The sequence below is a fragment of the Lepidochelys kempii genome, chromosome 3 (assembly GCF_965140285.1).
Source record: "Lepidochelys kempii isolate rLepKem1 chromosome 3, rLepKem1.hap1, whole genome shotgun sequence".
NCBI classification, from domain to species: Eukaryota; Metazoa; Chordata; order Testudines; family Cheloniidae; genus Lepidochelys; species Lepidochelys kempii.
Genome location: NC_136382.1, coordinates 60,123,177 through 60,143,790, shown reverse-complemented (window position 1 = coordinate 60,143,790; position 20,614 = coordinate 60,123,177). Strand labels below are relative to the sequence as shown.

The 20,614-nt window shown below is 44.6% G+C and overlaps 1 long non-coding RNA gene across 1 annotated transcript in view; it reads left to right on the top strand.

The window, feature by feature from the left end:
• Positions 1–3,203: 3,203 nt before the first annotated feature.
• Positions 3,204–20,614, top strand: part of LOC140908709 (uncharacterized) — a 34,810-nt gene continuing 17,399 nt past the window's right edge. Inside the window, exons 1-3 of the long non-coding RNA XR_012157967.1 lie at positions 3,204–3,486; positions 15,409–15,624; positions 17,839–18,038. This is a non-coding gene — a long non-coding RNA (uncharacterized LOC140908709). The remainder of the gene's footprint in view (positions 3,487–15,408; positions 15,625–17,838; positions 18,039–20,614) is intronic.

The following is a 20,614-nucleotide window of genomic DNA, read 5'->3' as shown; positions in this document are numbered from 1 at the left end:
TTGCAAATATGAATTGCAGCCCTCCTATGATGAAGGTAACTATTACTCATTCAGCAACTGGTAAATTGAGACACAGAGAGATCTGGTGGCTTGACAAATGCACACAATGAGACAATAGCGAAGTTGGGAATAGAACACAGGAATCCACAGATCTAATCACTATAGTCTTGTGACAAGACAACACACTAACTGTATCTGAAGCAAACTCTCTGAAATGTTGAAACCCTTGGAGTTAATCAGAAGTGCAGCCTAGTCATTCTAGTTAATATCACCTCCTACATTAGGAAATGACAACACACTTCCAAAAATTCCACATTTTTAGAAACTATGTTGTTATTCCTGAAATTTTTGTTTTCATGGATGTTTTCATGCTTATCAGAGAGGGAACTTTGTCATTGTACCAGTCTGTAAAGCTTAGAGTGTATCAATATTATGCAAATTAATTAATAAATTAGTAATGAATGGCAAAATTATTTAGAAATGTATGGTGAAATTTTCAAGCAACAGTTCCTGGAGCACTGCATCTTTTTTTTCAATTGTCTGTGGTATCACAGGATAGGAAAAACAAAATGAAGAAAGGAGAGAAAACAATAAGAAGGAATAATGGAAGAAAGATTTGGTTGGAAACTGAACTATGTGAGATGACTTAAAATGCATATCCCTTCCCTTAGTTCACTATTTGTTCAGTACTTGATCTGTACTTACAGCAGATGGCTATCTACAGATACAGTACATGTAGCCTAGTGACTAGAGTATTGGACTGAGATTAAGAAGACCTGGGTGTTATTCCTAGTTCTACCATTAGCGTACTGAGTGCCTTCAGGGAAGTCATTTCCCCATTAATAAAAAAGGGGATAAAGATGCCAGTCTCCTTTGTAAAGTGCTGAGGGAAAAGAGCTAAGTATTATTATATGACACTTTTATACATACTTGTACATTAATGACATCAAGATTTGGGGATCCCTAGCAGACATCCCACAAAAGTAAAGAGATAAGGTGAACTCCTAGTTTTTAGAATTTCTTAATCAGTTTAATAAAAAATACTGAAAAGTATGATTTCTAAATATGTACTCAGTTTAGGGAAGAAAATCAAGGGCTGCTTTGTGGGATTAAGATAAGAAACCTGATGTTGAATCATTTCTCGGAAGCCTCTTCTAACTTGTTTCCAGTGGAACTGCACAAATAAGAAAACTGGGACAGTCTTGCTTGTTAGCTAGGCCTGCCACCACATTACTTTTTGCAGAAACCATTGCCATCTGGAAAATGAATGATTCAGCTGCAGTGGAACAAGCACATCATCTGTATGAAACAGGAGAACAAGGAATAAAACCTCTGAATAAACAGTGAATATTTGTGGAGGTATTCTAGCTAGTTACAAAGCTGGATCAAAGGGTCCAAAGGGTTGTGATCCTGATCACCACGTGACCTGCATTTCAGCATCATGAGTCAGGATCTATGTTTATATGCATTATGCCCACAGCACTTGGAGAATGATAATGAATAACAAATAGATGACAGCATATAAAACCATGCATAACCTATCCAGTGAAAGCACAAAGGGGACATGTCATTTCAGTGCCTCCCAATTTGGGAAACTATGGTACATTGCCATGCTCCAAGATAACCTCTAAATTTTCAAAGTTCGGCACATAATTTTAGTTCCATAGGACCTAACCTGGATGTCATTATTAAGTTTTTACTTAATCCTTACTCTGGCCAACATCCCAGTGACTGAGTGAGAACTGAGAAAGGGCCTCAGGTTTTGGCCCACTATTAACGGCAGTGGGATTTGGGTACTAGGGTACCATTTCGAAAATCTATGCATAAAGGCTGTCTTTTCAGTATGTTTATGTTCACTTTGCAGGATATCAGTGAGTAGTCTAATGGCTCATATCACCTTCTTTCTGGATGAAATTCATCCCTCTGGAGAGGGCCAGTGTAAAATGATGGATCACTTAAGTTCTACATAAGCATTCGAGTTATGGAAGGTTTGCAATATTTGACACTCAAATGGCAAATATAAATCCTAGATTTTTACTTTTTCAATAATGGTAATTGTCTGCCCCAATCTGATTTCTTTGAACTGCTCAGACAATGGTCAGAGAGCAGAAACTTCCATATCTCCCCTTTTGAGATACCCCAATGTAGGGAGTCCCTGGGCAGATGCAGAGTCAGAGGAGACAGCTGCCCTGGGAATCAACAACAAAATGGCCATTATAACAAAGACAGAGCTTTAAAATCAGTGTAATATTTCTGCAGTGGAACGGTTTCCATGTTAACTGTTCCTCAGAATTTACAGTTAAGCCTAAGCACATCTAACAGATTGCAGATGAAACTATGCATCTGAATGGCAGTATTTAGTCAGCATAATACAAAAAACACTTTTCTTCAGTGCTTCTGGCTTGCCTATAGAAAGTTGGACAGACATCACAGCTGGCACTTACATTATTGTGTTTTTTTAGAAGGAAGTAACATTTTTGTGGGTTCTTTTTTAACCAGGGAAGGACAGAAGGAGAGTTGGCTGGACTTACCCTATATAGTTTGCAACTTATTTGGCTGCCAGAGTACAAATGCTAATTTTAATAAAGTAACTGGCTAAAACTGGGTTGATGAGCATGCCTGGGAATTTCATGGCAATATAAGTCTTTCCGCGAATAAAGTACCGAACAATTTTGGGTACTTTACTGCCTATAGACACTCCCAAAGGAGTGAAAAATACAATAAAAATGAGACTCCTTTCAGAAAGTCTTCCAGCAGGACATATTAGTGCTGTTTGTACATCTGATTTATTGAAAATTCAATCTGGAAATGTTTACTCTATTCAGTTTGCCTATGCAGAAGTCTCCACGCTATCCCTTTATGCGTGCACCCATACACTACAGGTATGTGAAATTTGTGCAGATACTCAGTATAAAGTCTGGAGCTTTAACAACAACGTTTTTGCATCAATGAGAGGGTTTAAAGTAACATACGATAAACTCATCTGTATTTACTTACACTTCTCCACTTTGTCTCGCCACCATTCTCCACTCATAACAAAAGAAACATGTAAAGCATTTTTTTAAAAATAACCGGTCTTGCGTATGAGCATACCTCTGGGCCTGGGCCCAGCCCCATTAAATACTTTGAGAATCATGTCTCTTTAAGAGCTAGTCTACTACTCAGGGCTCTCTCTCTCCCTCCCTCTCTCCGGTTTCACTTTCGATTTGAGCTCTGTCTCCTAGTTAGACATGCCGGAACAGGCTGGGTGTTAATTTCCATAAAGTATATGTTTCTCATACTCTGGTTTTGGACTCCTTCATCAGAACTCTAAAAAGAACAAGACATGGTACCAGAAAAGGCTGAACGTAAGTGGCTGGATCATATGGAGTGAACACTGAGAACGAGAAAATGGAACAACCAAAGGCTCCAGTGGAGCTGAATGTCTCCCGTCAGGTGGCAGACAACTGGAGGAGGTTCGAGCAGCAGTTCAGACTTTACTTGTGGGTGAGCGGCGCCATTGAGAAGCCAGTACAGTGAGGGATGAGGCGTTGGATGTCTATAATAGTCTGCAGTTGAGCCAAGCAGAGCAGGCTGATGATGAGACAGTGTAACCCATATACCTCCTGGGTGTAGTGTTCTGTCCCATCTAGTGGCTTCAAAACCACTTAGAGAGAGAGAGATTAATGAGTTTGCTCTACAGCCTGCACTAAGAGCCATGTGGGTTTTAGCTCAGGTTGTAGAAGCTCATGTGCTAAGCTCCAGAGGTCCCAGGTTTGATTTTGCCTGCCGACAACCGGGGTCTGTTGGCATTACAACAGTGCTCTGAAAGTTTGAGGAGTACTGCACTCCAAATAAAAATGAGACATTTGAGAGATATCAATTTCATATGAGGTCACAAAAAGAGGGAGGCTCATCTGAGGAATTTGTAAAGGATCTCAAACCGCTCAGCAATCATGTAGTTTTGGATGACTCACAGGGTATGTCTACACTGCAGTGTAAGCCCAGGGTCAGTAGAACTTGAATTAGGAGACCTTGGGGTAGGTAAGCTAGGATTTGAGCGTCTACACTCATTTGTAACCCCAGGTTAGGAATAGTTGAACTCTGGGTCCCAACGTGGGGTTCCATTGTCTACACTGCATTATGCAGGCCTGAGCCCAACCCCTCATATTCCAGGCTTCCTAGTACCTTCCCAAAATGCGGCTGCTCTAGTCCCTTGTTCATCATGTGGTGTGGGAAAACTCATCTGTCCACCAAACTTGACTGTCCAGAGAACAAATAACATCACCCTGTGGGATGCTTTTGGCAGCTGCCTAGAGCATGAGTACAATGGGGCCGCATCTACACTGCAGAGCAATAGTGCTTGAACCCACACCTGAGTTGACTCAGGCTCAGACCCACCATCCCCATGGGATTCTGAGATCTTGGGTGAAATTTGAAATTTGTGTGTAGACAGAAGGGGGATTAGGCTTCAGACTGAGTTTGAACCCAGAACTGCAGTGTAGACATATCTACAGGATCCCTAATTTGAGACCAGATAGTGCTGGGGATCAAAGACTCACATCCCAGAAAAAGATTGCTGGAGGATATTTATCTCAAGCTAGAGAAGGCAATCAGCATCTGCCAAGTAACTGACTCTCCAGACCAGCCTGAAGCTTTTGGAGGGAATGCAAGGCACTAAAACTGTGAACAGGAAAACAAATCCTCAGAGAAAAGAGAAGAGACAGAACAGAAATCCCTGGGAGAAAGCTGAGAAACACAATCAGAAAGAGTATGAAGAGGACAGTATAAAGAGCTGTGTACGCTATGGTAACAGACAAAGGCACCGGCTTTCTCTGGGCCGAGGGGGTGCTCAACCCCTAGGGTTGCCAGGTATCTGCTTTTTGACTGTAACGCCTGGTCGAAAAGGGACCCTGGCGGCTCTGGTCAGCATTGCCGACGGGGCTGTTAAAAGTCTGTTCGGCTGTGCTGCGAATCTAAGGCAGGCTAGTCCCTACTTGTCCTGGCACTGCGCTGTGCCCCAGAAGTGGCCAGCAGGTCTGGCTCCTATGTGGACAGGCCACAGGGCTCGACGTGCTGCCCATGCCCCGAGCACAACTCCCATTGGCCGGGAATCACAGCCAGTGGGAGCTGAGGGGACGGTGCCTGTGGGCGAGAGCAGCATGCAGGGCCTCCTGGGCCTGGCCCCCGGCCTAGGAGCCGGACCTGCTGGCCACTTCCAAGGCACAGCCTGGAGCTAGGACAGGCAGGGAACCTGCTATAGCCCCTCTATGCCACTGACTGGGAGCTACCCTAGGTAAGCCCACACCCCAACCCGAGCCCCAGCCACCTGACCCAGACCTGAGCCCCCCTCAAACCTGATGCCCCATCCTGTACCCTGCACCCCTCATCTCTAGCCTCACCCCAGAGCCTGCATCCTAGCCCAGAGCCTGTACCCCTTCCAAATCCCTCCTCCATGCCTCAACCCACAGGCCAAATCCCTCACCCCCCAGCCTGGAGCCCCCTCCTACAACCCAAAGCCCTCATCCACAGCCACACCCCCAGTCACAACCCCCTCCTGCACTCTGAACCCCTCATTTCTGTCCCTACCCCAGAGCCTGAATCCCCAGTTAGAGCCCTCACCCCTCCCGCACCCCAATCTCTCCCCCAGCCCAGTGAAAGTGAGTGAGGGTGGGGGAGAGCAAGCCACTGGGGGAGGGGGAATGTAGTGAGCGGAGGGCAGAGTCTGGGGAAGGGGAAGGGGGTGGGGCCTCAGGAAAGGGGCAGGGCTAGGGTGTTCAGTTTTGTGTGATTAGAAAGTTGGCAACCCTATCAACACCCCCGCTCCACCCCAGGCCTCGCCCCCACCCACCTCCTACCCCCAAATCCCCACCTTGCCTCTTCTCACCCCAGCTCTGCCCCAGGCTCTGACCCGACCCCTTCCCTCAAGCCTCACCCCCACCCCACCTCTTCCCACCCAGTTCCCACTCCACCCCTCCCCTGAGCACACCCCATCCCTGCTCCTCCCACTCCCTCCCAGCATCTCCTGCATGCTGCAGAACAGCTGATTGCGGCAGGTGGGAGGTGCTGGGAGGGAGTGGGAAGAGTTGATCAACGGGGCCACCAGCAGGCAGGAGGCGCTGCTGGGGGAAGGGGGAGAGCTGGCTGCTGGTGGGTGCTAAGCACCCGCTAATTTTTTTGGCGCACCCATGGGGTCGGTGCCTATGGTAACAGCCATAGACTGCAGCAGTGTCACACCTTAGGACAATGTTGCAACAAGTGCAAGAAGTTAAATCATTCAAGAGTTTGCAGACAAGAGGAGCATGGGTCCAGAAAGAAACAAACTGTACATTTGCTGCACAGAGAGGAGAATCACAACAGTGCAAGCAAGAATGAAGAAAACCTTTTCAGAGAAATTTTGCAAGAAGTAACACCTTCAAATGACTGGACTATTACACTGGAAATAATTGGAATCCCTGTGACTTTTAAATTGGACAGTAGAGCACAAGCCAGTGTTATACCAGACTCTATAAATGATTTGGAGGGGAAAAAAAAACACGCAAAAAACAAAAAAAACAAATAATTCACAGCAACCAGATAAAGCTTAGAACTTACAGTGGGGAGCTGATTCCTACTGTTGGTGAATTTGACCTGGGGGTAAAGATAAAAGATAACAATGAAAATATTACATTTGTTATTATGCGTTGGAAGCATATACCTATAGTAGGGTATAAGACATGTCAGGTATTAGACCTTATTCAGAAAGTATGTGCCATAGAAGGGCAGGAGCAGATAAAAATTGAAGATAAATTTCAGTATGTCTTTCGGGGATTGGGAAACTGACCACAGAGTATAAAAATGAGCTGTCAGACCCCAATAGTTCCACGATATGTGCTCCTAGGAATGTTCCTCTGGCTCTAAAAACTCCCCCAAAAAACAAAAAAAGGAACTAGATAAATTGGTTGCTTGAGGCATTATTGAGAGAGTGAAGGAACTCACAGAGTGGGTCCATTCTCTAGTTATCATGCACAACAAACAAACAAACAAACCAAACAAACAAACAAAACAACTCATCACCTATGCTTAGACCCAAAGGCACTCAATGAATATATAAAAAGGGAACATTTCCCATTCCCACAGGGAAAAACATGTTGGAGAAATGGCACAGACTAAAAATTTCTCCACATTAGATGCATCAGCTGGGTTTTGGCAAGTTCCACTAGAAAATGCTAGCACATAGAATCATAGAAGATTAGGGTTGGAAGAGACATCAGGAGGTCATCTAGTCCAACCCCCTGCTCAAAGCAGGACCAACACCAACTAAATCATCCCAGCCACAGCATTGTCAAGCCAGGCCTTAAAAACCTCTAAGGATGGAGATTCCACCACTTCCCTAGGTAACCCATTCCAGTGCTTCACCACCCTCCTAGTGAAATAGTGTTTCCTAATACCCAACCTAGACCTCCCCCACTGCAACTTGAGACTGTTGCTCCTTGTTCTGTCATCTACCACCACTGAGAACACCCTAGCTCCATCCTCTTTGAACCCCCCTTCAAGTAGTTGAAGGCTTCTATCAAATCCCCCCTCACTCTTCTCTTCTGTGGACTAAATAAGCCCAGCTCCCTCAGCCTCTCCTCATAAGTCATGTGCCCCAGCCCCCTAATCATTTTTGTGATCCGATGAAGTGAGCTGTAGCTCACGAAAGCTTATGCTCAAATAAATTTGTTAGTCTCTGAGGTGCTACTCTGAAAACTAATATTTTTTGTTATCCTCTGCTGGACTCTCTCCAATTTGTCCACATCCTTTCTGTAGTGGGGGGCCAAAACTGAACACAATACTCCTGTTGTGGCCTCACTAGTGCTGAATAGAGGGGAATAAGCACTTCCCTCAATCTGCTGGCAACACTCCTATTAATGCAGCCCAATATGCCATTAGCTTAATTGGTTAGTCTCTGAGGTGCCACAAGTACTCCTTTTCTTTTTGCGAATACAGACTAACACAGCTGCTACTCTGAAAAGGGCACACTGTTGACTCATGTCCAGCTTCTTGTCCACTGTAATCCCCAGGTCCTTTTCTGCAGAACTGCCACTTAACCAATCAGTCCCCAGCATGTAGCAGTGCATAGGATTCTCCCATCCTATGTGCAGGACTCTACATCTGTCCTTGTTGAACCTCATCAGATTTCTTTTGGCCCAATCCTCCAATTTGTCTAGGTCACTCTGGACCCTAACCCTACCCTCCAGTGTATCTACCTCTTCCCCTGGCCTAGTATCATCTGTGAACTTGCCAAGGGTGCAATCCATCCTATCATCCAAATCATTAATGAAGATATTGAACAAAACCGGCCCCAGGACCAACCCTTGGGGCACTCCACTTGATACCAGCTGCCAACTAGACATCAAGCCATTGATCACTACCCCTTGAGCCCAATGATCTAGCCAGCTTTCTATCCACCTTGTAGTCCATTCATCCAGCCCATACTTCTTTAACTTGCTGACAAGAATATTGTGGGAGACCATATCAAAAGCTTTGCTAAAGTCAAGGTATATCATGTCCACCGCTTTCCCCATATCTATAGAGCCAGTAATCTCATCTTAGAAGGCAATCAGGTTGGTCAGGCATGACTTGCACTTAGTGAATCCATGTTCACTGTGTCCTGTTCACCTTCCTCTCCTCCAAGTGCTTCAAAATGGATTCCTTGAGGACCTGCTCCATGATTTTTCTAGAGACTGAGGTGACGCTGATTGGCCTGTAGTTCCCCGGATTCTCCTTCTTCCCTTTTTTAAAGATGGGCACTATATTTGCCTTTTTCCAATCATCCAGGACCTCCCCTGATCGCCACAAATTTTCAAAGATAATGGCCAGTGGCTCTGCAATCATATCAGCCAACTCCCTCAGCACCCTCGGATGCATTAGATCCAGCCCCATGGACTTGTGTATGTTCAGCTTTTCTAAATAGTCCTTAAGCTGTTCTTGTGTATGTCCAGCTTTTCTAAATAGTCCTTAAGCTGTTCTTTCACCAATGAGGGCTGCTCACCTCCCCCCCTAACTATGCTGCCCAGTGCAGCAGTCTGGGAACTGACCTTGTCTGTGAAGACTGAGGCAAAAAAAACATTGAGTACTTAAGGTTTTTCCATATTACCTGTCACTAGGTTGCCTCCCCCATTCAGTAAGTGTCCCATACTTTCCCTAATCTTATTGTTGCTAACATACCTGTAGAAACCCTTCTTTTTACCCTTCACATCCCTTGCTAGCTCCAACTCCAATTGTGTTTTGGCCTTCCTGATTACACCCCTGCATGCTTGAGCAATATTTTTATACTCCTCCCTAGTCATCTGTCCAAGTTTCCACTTCTTCTAAACTTCCTTTTTGTGTTTAAGCTTACCAAAGATTTCTCTGTTAAGCCAAGCTGGTTGCCTGCCATATTTGCTAATCTTTCTGCACATCAGGATGGTTTGTTCCTGCACCCTCAATAAGACTTCTTTAAGATAGAGCCAGGCCCTCCTGGATTCCTTTCCCCTCATATTAGCCTCCCAGGGGATCCTCCCCATCAGTTCCCTGAGGGAGTCAAAGTCTGCTTTTCTGAAGTCCATGGTCTGTATTCTGCTGTTCTCCTTTCTTCCTTTTGTCAGGATCCTGAACTAGACCATCTCATGGTTACTGCTGCCCAGGTTACCACCCACTTCTACTTTCCCTACCAATTCTTCCCTGTTTGTGAGCAGCAGGTCAAGAGGAGCACAACCCCTAATTGGTTACTCCAGCACCTGCACCAGGAATTTGTCTCTAGCACTCTCTAAAATCTTCCTGGATTGTCTGTGCACTGCTGTATTATTCTCCCTGCAGATGTAAGGGTGATTGAAGTCTCCCATGAGTACCAGGGCCTATGATCTGTAAATTTCTGTTAGTTGTCCTAAGAAAGTCTTGTCTACCTCATTGCCCTGGTCAGGTGATCTATAGTAGACACCCACCACTACATCACCCCTGTTGCTCTCACCTTTAAACTTAACCCAAAGACACTCAACAGGCTTTTCTCCAGTTTCATACTGGAGATCTGAGCAATCATACTATTCACTTACATACAGTGCAACTCCTCCACCTTTTCTCCCCCTCCTGTCCTTCCTGAAGAGTTTATACCCATCCATGACAGTGTTCCAGTCATGTGAGTTTCCCCACCAATTCTCTGTTATTCCAATCACATCATAGGTCCTTTAAAAGAAAAGGAGTATTTGTGGCACCTTAGTGACTAACAAATGTATTTGAGCATAAGGTTTCGTGAGCTACAGCTCACCAGGACTTCCAATTCTTCCTTCTTGTTTCCCAGGATTCTTGCGTTCCTGTACAGGCACCTAAGATAACTAGCAGATTGCCCTGCTTTCTCAGTATGAATCAGGAGGCCTCCCCGGTTGCACCCTCCTCCTTGTGTTTCCTCCCGGTGTCCCACTTCCCCCCTTACCTCAGGGCTTAAATCTCCATCCCCCGGTGAACCTAGTTTAAATCCCTCCTCACGAGGTTAGCCAGCCTGCCTGCGAAGATGCTCTTCCCTCTGTTAGGTGGTCCTGCACTTAGGACGGAAGAATCCAATGCACCGCTACAGACTAGGGACGGAATGGCTAGGCAGCAGTTCTGCGGAAAAGGACCTAGGGGTGACAGTGGGCGAGAAGTTGGATATGAGTCAGCAGTGTGCCCTTGTTGCCAAGAAGGCCAATGGCATTTTGGGATGTATAAGTAGGGGCATAGCGAACAGATCGAGGGACGTGATCGTTCCCCTCTATTCGACATTGGTGAGGCCTCATCTGGAGTACTGTGTCCAGTTTTGGGCCCCACACTACAAGAAGGATGTGGATAAATTGGAGAGAGTCCAGCGAAGGGCAACAAAAATGATTAGGGGTCTGGAACACATGACTTATGAGGAGAGGCTGAGGGAGCTGGGATTGTTTAGCCTGCAGAAGAGAAGAATGAGGGGGGATTTGATAGCTGCTTTCAACTACCTGAAAGGGGGTTCCAAAGAGGATGGCTCTAGACTGTTCTCAATGGTAGCAGATGACAGAACGAGGAGTAATGGTCTCAAGTTGCAGTGGGGGAGGTTTAGATTGGATATTAGGAAAAACTTTTTCACTAAGAGGGTGGTGAAACACTGGAATGCGTTACCTAGGGAGGTGGTAGAATCTCCTTCCTTAGAGGTTTTTAAGGTCAGGCTTGACAAAGCCCTGGCTGGAATGATTTATCTGGGAATTGGTCCTGCTTCGAGCAGGGGGTTGGACTAGATGACCTTCAGGGGTCCCTTCCAACCCTGATATTCTATGATTCTATGATTCTATGATTCCATCTCTTTGAAGCAATCCTTCTTCCTGGAACAACATCCCATGGTCGAAGAATCCAAAGCCCTCTCTCCAACACCATCTGTGCAACCACGCATTTACCTCCACAATTCGATGGTCCCTACCTGGGCCTTTTCCTTCAATAGGGAGGATGGACAAGAACACGACTTGCGCCTCAAACTCCTTTATCTTTCTCCCCAAAGCTCTGTAGTCTGCAGTGACTTGCTCAAGATTGTTCTTGGCAGTATCACTGGTGCCCACGTGGAGAAGTAGGAAGTGTTTGTGTATGTTTGTGTTGTTTAACATATCATACAGGAGATTCTGCTTTCACAAATTATGCTCAGCACCAGAAGTGTTTCACAGAATTGTACAACAAATATTTGATGGCATTGAAGGTACCAAAGTATTTATTAACAATGTTTTAATATGGGGATGTACAATGAAGTAACATGACCAGAGACTTCAGAGAGCTCTGTAAAGAGTTTGTTTTGCAGGGTGAAAATTAAAAAAACAACAAAAGTTTAAATTTAGAGTCAGGGAAATAACATATTTGGGCCTAATATTAACAGAGCAAGAGGTACATCTAGACCAAACAGGGTACAGGGGATTACCAATATACTATCTTGCACAGGTAAAGATGGAGTACAAAGTTTCATGGGTATGATAAACTTGGTGGGGAAGTTTATACCTAATATGGCTGCTAAAACCGGAAAGTAAGGAATATTATTGCATAAAAATGATCAATGGATTTGGGAGGCACATCACAATAAGAAATTTGAGAAACTAAAACAGTTAATAGAACAGGCTCCAGTACTTAGAGTCTATGACAGCAAACATCAGCCGAAACTGTCAAGAGATGCCTCTGGGGAGGGTCTTGGGACAGCACTTCTTCAAAAGTATAGTGAGTACTGGAGACATGTAGCATATGCTTCCAGAGCTTTAACTAACACTGAAGGTCAGTATGCACAAACTGAGAAAGAGGCTTTGGCTGTGGTACATGGATGCAAGAAGTTCCATATTTTCCTGTATGGGAGACCAGTATTACCAGAAACAGATCACAAGCCACTGGTGGCAATAGCAAAAAAAGGATTAGCAGACACTCCTCCTAGATTGCAGAGATTATTCTTTCAGTTGCAGCTATATGATCTAAAATTAAAATACAAGCCTGGGAAACATTTAATGGTGGCAGTCACTCTGACTAGAGTTTATGACAGAGCAATAATAGAATCAAGAATAGATTCAGACAGTGTGCATGTGAACCTGTTAAGAAAATGTGTCCAGTTTCAGATGAAATGTGGACTCTAGTTGCTGACACCACAGCACAAGATGTAACTTTACAAAAACTGAAACAAGCATTAATGCAGGGTGGCCTGTATGGAACATGTCCAGTCCTTATCACCACTTTGAAGGAAAATTGTCAATAAGAGAGGCGATATTGTTCAGGGGCACCAAACTTGTAGTTCCCCAAAATTACATCAGAATATGTTACCCAGGATACATGAAGGTCACATTGGTATTGAAAAATGCAAAAGAAGGGCTAGAAATGTTCTGTATTAGCCACAAATGAATATAGATATAGAAAAAAAACATGGTTTGTGAAAAGTGCCAAAAATATAGAACTAGCCAAACAACACAGCCTATGGTGGTAACTGAAGAAATGTTGGCACTCTGGTCCAAAGTAGGCATGGATCGGTTTACTTATGATGGCAAGAAATACATATTGGTTCTGGATTATTATTCTCACTTTCCAGAAATAACAAGATTTGAGAACTCTACTGAAAACATGTTGTTAAGACTATCAAATCTATCTTTGCCAGGCATAGCATACCAGAAGTGGTCATGTCAGACAATGGGCCACAATTTGATGGTTATGAGTTCCAATGTTTTTCAAGAGACGGTAGAGGCATCTAACACAGACAATCCGGCTTAGAATCATAGAATATCATAGAATCATAGAATATCAGGGTTGGAAGGGACCCCAGAAGGTCATCTAGTCCAACCCCTGCTCGAAGCAGGACCAATTCCCAGTTAAATCATCCCAGCCAGGGCTTTGTCAAGCCTGACCTTAAAAACCTCTAAGGAAGGAGATTCTACCACCTCCCTAGGTAACGCATTCCAGTGTTTCACCACCCTCCTAGTGAAAAAGTTTTTCCTAATATCCAATCTAAACCTCTCCCACTGCAACTTGAGACCATTACTCCTCGTTCTGTCATCTGCTACCATTGAGAACAGTCTAGAGCCATCCTCTTTGGAACCCCCTTTCAGGTAGTTGAAAGCAGCTATCAAATCCCCCCTCATTCTTCTCTTCTGCAGGCTAAACAATCCCAGCTCCCTCAGCCTCTCCTCATAAGTCATGTGTTCCAGACCCCTAATCATTTTTGTTGCCCTTCACTGGACTCTCTCCAATTTATCCACATCCTTCTTGTAGTGTGGGGCCCAAAACTGGACACAGTACTCCAGATGAGGCCTCACCAATGTCGAATAGAGGGGAACGATCACGTCCCTCGATCTGCTCGCTATGCCCCTACTTATACATCCCAAAATGCCATTGGCCTTCTTGGCAACAAGGGCACACTGCTGACTCATATCCAGCTTCTCGTCCACTGTCACCCCTAGGTCCTTTTCCGCAGAACTGCTGCCTAGCCATTCGGTCCCTAGTCTGTAGCTGTGCATTGGGTTCTTCCGTCCTAAGTGCAGGATTCTGCACTTATCCTTATTGAACCTCATCAGATTTCTTTTGGCCCAATCCTCCAATTTGTCTAGGTCCTTCTGTATCCTATCCCTCCCCTCCAGCGTATCTACCACTCCTCCCAGTTTAGTATCATCCTGCTTCATTGGCAGGTCCTCTAAAACATGGGTTTTCACCAGCAAACCTTTTATTTAACAGGGAGTTCAAAACAAGATTACCTAATTTTGTAGTAGCAGATGATAAACATAATAGTGACATGAATAATTATAGGATAAATAACAAATGTAAACAAAGACATTATTATGATAAGAGGTCACAGGAACTGATGTTTTTGCTACCACATGAGAGGGTTTGCCTGTATGATGGTAAAACATGGATACAAAAAGCAGTGGCCTCTCATGAGGTAACTCCTAGGTCATACAAAGGGGTCACTAATGAAAGTTGAATTTTAGACAGCATAGGAAGCACCTTCAACACATCACAGACGGAACGGAGGACAAGGAGACAGGGCCCAACTCTACAGTGTCTGAACCGGAGAGGGACATGGAAGAAACAGAAAAAAGATTAAACAAAGCAATGCAGACCCTAAGGTGTCAGAGGACACAGCAAAAACTTATTGAAAATTGTTAGAGTTTGCTGAGGTTTTCCCCATTGCAGAAGTACTGGTACTGGTTGTTAAAACTGGATGACGATAAAGCTGTGTGTATCATCACTTGGAAAGGGCAGAAGTGAGGGTCTTCAATAAAGAAACCTCTTTCTCATATACTAGTGTTCTTCAGAACACTAAAAAAGAACAATACAACTGTATGGGGCTCTGTGCAGGCGTAAGTGTCTGCCTACCGCAAACAGTTTGCAGATTCGGTGCCTAGATATTCAGTGGATTTTTGTTGCTCTACATAATATTTTTATGTTGCGGTAATCAGTAGAAAAAGTAGAATCAGGAAATGAAAAGGGAACAAGACAGTGTCATGGGAGAGGCACTGCATAATTACTGAGCCTGGAAGGATTAGTAACTCAGAATCAGGATGGGGAGGACTGAGAGCTGGTATAATGAAACATCAGAGTTTTAATCCCAGGTCTGCTATTGACTCTATCTCTGCCCTTGGGAAAGTTGCTCAACTTTCCTGCTTTAGTTTCCCTGTCTATAAAAGGGAGCAATACTTACCTACCAACCAGGGGTTTGTGAAGATTAAGTTACATTGAAAAGTGCTTTGAGGTCCTTGTTCTGTAAGTGTAAAATATTATGCAATTATTTATTTATTCATTTATTTATTTAGCAAAGACTTCATGTAACAGTTAGTATTAGCTAGGGGTGGGTGAACCGGGTAGGCCAAAAATAATAATAGCATTGAACCTTTGCTGAACCTCTAATTGATCCTCTGAGACTTGAAAAAAAATTGTTTAATGTTCTTTTGATAATTTTTCATTTTTATGTGCCTCTAGACTTCCCAGGTCCTGTGGACCACAAAAGCAGATGTGCTGAAATACAAGTACCACAAGAAGGTTGCATTTGCTGTGTGTCTGGCCTGAACAGAAGCCAAAGATATCAGAAATCCCATCAGAGTTCCTATTTGCACAAGATTTCCAGCCTATTTTTGCAGACCGGTTTGTCCTTCATTAATAGCAACACATTTCTTCTCTGACTCTAACCAAACTCTGGTAGGAAACAGCAGAACCCAAATATACTCTATGTGCTATCGAGTCCAAATCCTATAAGGCGCTGAGTCGGGCTCTGAGGAGAGAGGCAATTCCATTGTACAGAGGATTTCAATATTATGAAATTTGGTTTCATTCCAATTTGTAATGAAAATCAAAACTTGTGAAATGCTCAGCTGGGGGAATGGGCCTGGCAGGCTGCCCCAGAGCCATGGACTGCCAAGCCCAGGCAGCTGAGGAGCCAGGCAGATGAGTTGTCAGGAACTCATGCAGGCTTCAAAACCTACCTGGAAGGCTGGGTTCTGTCAGAAATCAACCTGATTTCCATTGGAACTTTGTCCACATCAAACTGTCTCTGAGAAAAAATTAAATGTCAACAAATTGGCATATTCAGATGAAAAAAATGTTTTGTCACAATTTCTTTGCCTACATCTAGTGCTGAGCACCTCCTGTGAGATGAAGAGGGCTCTTAGTTCCCCTCAAAATCACAGGCACCAGAAGGTGAGGGAATTTGTCCTTCTCTGAGTGTCCCCAAAGTTGATTCTTCTTTATTTAGATTAGAGGAACAATCCTAGTATCAAAAACAGCAAGACTCAGGTAAATACCCTGGCCAAAGAAACAATAGCATTTCTCCAGCTACACACATCAGCATGCAAAATAAGGGCCACTACAGGGGTGTCATGGCTGTGCCTGGATCCATGGGCAAAACGTGGGCTATATTCACTTGTGGGGATGGAAGATTGCTTCCAAAAATATGTTCTAATTCTCCGTATCTCTTCCTGTTACTTTGAACATTGGGACACATAAGCCTTCATTCAGCATCTAACTCTTGCAGCTGTTAGCCCTGCTGTGGAAAGTTGTTGTCATGACTATTAATTGCATATGAGTCTCACATACAGTATGTTAAAGAAAAAAATGACGGCTAGCTTTTGAAAGCATCAGAACCACTACAGTTATTTAACAGATCATTCCAACACTCCACAGCTAAGGGCAGGAAGTAAAAGAGAATACTGTTTCCAGTTGAAACTTTGGAGCTATCGAGGTAAGTAGAAAATAGTGACACAAATTAGAATTCATCCATGGGTTTACATCTCTTCCAGAAGTCAGCAACTGAACACAAAGCCCTGTTATGTCCTGAAGGGCATTTGTTCAGTACTGATTCAGAGGGCAGAATGTACTCTTAGATTTCCTTAGAGGACTCCATTCAAGTGCTAACCGGAACCAACCCTTCTGAACTTGTGAGATATGACAGGACACAGCTTGAGTGGTATGGCTGCACGATATTAATATAAATTGCAGGAGATACATACATATAATTTCTAGCATCATGAATTCCTTCTTCATTTTACTTTGACATCTTTTGCAGTACAGTCTCCAGAAGCTGGAGGGATATTTATGATTTGCTTGTAAAATCTGAAAAAAGAGTTTATTTATTAATTCTCACTACTTCCCCAAAACTACTTTAAAATCTGTTTGCCTAGACCCCACTGCCATTACCTGGCATACCTCTATTTTGACTAGATTGGATTACCGTAATTCTCAGTTGACTGTTATGCTAGATAGCTCCAACTATTTGCAAAAGCTGTAGCTAGCTGCTGTCTGAATACTCAGAGTCCAAGAATCATATCATTCCCATCTCATAAAACTTACATTGGCTTCAGATTCTTCAAGTAGATACTGTGCTGACTACTTTGCTGGATACTTCAGAACACCTCTACATCTCATCGTTTTGTATTGTCACTCAGGTTATCAGCTAGTGACACTTCTCAATCCTTGGCAATGTTGCTTTAAATTTCTAGAGCAACTTGCTCTAAATTCTGTACCATTTGCAATGTTCACCTAAATGACAGGGCGTTTAAATAATATTGAGGACTTTGCCTTAACATGATCATGAGATATAAACATGTGGGAAAATGGGTACAAATGGTTGATTCATGCTTTGAAAACCTGAGTGGCACTCTGAACTTGGAAGAAGACCCCCAAATCAGCACTTTTGGTACTGATTTTATGATGTTGTGACTTCATTGAAAACAATAAGGACACAATGGCATAAAACTGGTTTAATAGAGTGGTGAATGGGGTTCTAGATTTTTTCTTCATTCCTCATTTCCTAATTTTTTTTTCTCACAAGCGTATTTAAGTAATACAGTTGTGTGACCTGGTTTGTTTGATAAAGCTACAGTGGTTTTACTTACATTGTTTTTAAAAATGATTTAGTTAAACTGGTGCAAACTCAACATGGACAACAAGGCAGGAGGAGGAGGAGGAGCAAAGTGGGAGCGAGGGTGCTGAGGCGGAGGAAGACACCCCGGAATCCCTAGATGCATGCAGCCAGGAGCTGTTCTCAAGCCAGGAGGAGGGTAGCCAGTCGTGGAGGCCGGTGCTTGGGGAAGGACAAACACCAGAGGAGGTCCTCGGTAAGCAGCTTTAATTTTTGGAAGGAAGTTATTTCATGCTGACTCTTGGGGTGAGGAGGGTTAGGGCTGCATGCATGCCTAGACGCAGAATAGGACGTTGATGTGCTCTCTCACATCACTGTAAGCAGTCTCTGTGATCTCTTCAAAGGTCTCATCCAGAACTTGGGCAATGCGCTTGCGCAGGTTTCTTGGAAGAGCCATTGTGGTTCTTGTCCCAGTGAGGCTAACTTGTCTGGGCCACTGTGTCGTAAGGGGCGGGTGGACCATTGCTGTGCACAGGCAAGCTGCATATGGGCCAGGGCAGAAGCCGCATTGCCGTAGAAGACCCTCCCTTGCTTCCTACGTCACCCTCAGCAGTGAGATATCTTCCAGGACGAACTCCTGTGGAAAATGTGGAGACAGTGTTCAGTATAGGGTTCCCCTGCTGCTCTTGGCTCTCCCCAAGGCACAGAAACCCAGAGGACAGTACAGCCGTGAAACAATCAGTCACGCTTAACCCTGTGCTTACTCACCATTTTGGGGCTCCTGTGGGTTATCTGTGCTTGCTTTGGGACAGGCAAATTATACTATTGTGTAGACTGTGCTTGCTCTTAAGTACGGGGGAATCATTGCTCTGTCTGGTGTGAACAATGCTGCCTCTGTTAAGTGTTGCATTTTGCCTTTACTGATGCAACCTTGAAATCTCAGCCATCTGTGTTATCACCAGACCAAAGACTCCAAAGAATCAGAAAGAGGCCACGTAGAAGCAAGGAAGACATGTTGCATGAAGTAATGCAGCATTCAAGTATTGAAAATCAAAAAGTGCAGGAGTGGTGGGAGAGTGAAAGGAGGATCCGCCAGCAGAATGAGGAGCGCCGGCACAAAAGTGCGGTGCTCTGGCAGCAAAGCACGGATCAGCTGATAAGCATAATGGAACGCCAACGAACTCTATCCAGGCACTCGTAGCCATGCAGGCAGAGCACTACCATGCCCGCCCCACCCTGCGTCACTTGTCCCAAAACTTTTTCCCTTGTTCCCACATCACCTCTAACCCGCTTTCCCAGAGGCCCTTTAAATGGCCAAAAGCACACTCCACAGTCATTCTGCACCAGCTCAGCCTGTTGTTGAACCACTCCTTGCTGCTGTCAAGGTTCCCTGTGTAGGGTTTCATGAGCCATGGCATTAAAGGGTAAGCAGGGTTTCCAAGGATCACAATGGGCATTTTGACTTCCCCTACGGTGATCTTCTGATCTGGGAAAAAAGTCCTGGCTTGCAGCTTTCTGAACAGGCCAGTGTTCCAAAAGATGTGTGCGTCATGCACCTTTCTGGGCCAGCCTGCGTTAATGTCAATGAAACACCCAAAGTGATCCACAAGTGCCTGGAGAACCATAGAGAAATAACCCTTCCGATTAACGTATTCAGAGGCTAGGAGGGCTGGTGCCAGAATTGGAATATGCGTGCCATCTATCGCCCCTCCGCAGTTAGGGAAACACATTTGTGCAAAGCCATCCACAATGTCATGCATGTTACCCAGAGTTACGGTTCTTCTGAGCAGGATGCAATTAATGGCCCTGCAAACTTGCATCAACACGATTCCAACGGTCGACTTTCCCACTCCAAACTGGTTAGCGACTGATTGGTAGCTGTCTCGAGTTGCCAGCTTCCAGATTGCGATAGCCACCCACTTCTCCACCATCAGGGCAGCTCTCAATCTCGTGTCCTTGCGCCGCGGGGTGGGGGCGAGCTCCTCATGCAGTCCCATGAAAGTGGCTTTTATCATCCGAAAATTCTGCAGCCACTGCTTGTCATCCCAGACTTGCACGACAATGTGATCCCACCACTCGGTGCTTGTTTCCCGAGCCCAAAAGCAGCATTCCAAAGTAGTGAGCATGTCCATGAATGCCACAAGCAAACTCATGTCATATGCGTTACTCGAGTCGATATCATCATCGGAGCCCTCGCTGTCACTTTGGATCATAAGGAATAACTCGACTGCCAAACATGACGTGCTGGCAAGACTCGTCAGCATACTCCTCAGCAGTTCGGGCTCCATTCCCGCAGACCAAAAGGGAAGACAGAGCGTGCAGTACAAAAAAGTTGAAAGATGGTGCCAAATGTGGAAGCACAGGGATTGCTGGGATGCGAACCGATGCATCACGGGGCGTTGGGACAGGACCCAGAATGCCCCGAGCCCCCCACCCCCTTCACACAAGCCACAGTGCCAGAATGGGAAGAGGTGATCTGTGGGATAGCTGCCCATAATGCACCGCTCCCAATGCCGCTGCAAGTGCTGCAAATGTGGCCACACCAGTGCACTTGCAGCTGTCAGTGTGGACAGACTGCAGCACTTTCCCTACTGCGCTCTCCGAAGGCGGGTTTAACTCACAGAGCTCTACATCTGCAAGTGTAGCCATGCCCTTAGTGGTACAACTTTTGTCCCTTTCCCAATTTCTTTTGTTCCTTTTTCTGATGACAGAAACACAAAAGATCATGTGTATATCATGATTTTGATTACTCACAAATAAAAACAGCTGCGCTGAAACAAAATAACTACACTCCTCCACACCCAACTAATACATGCAATATATATAATAGAT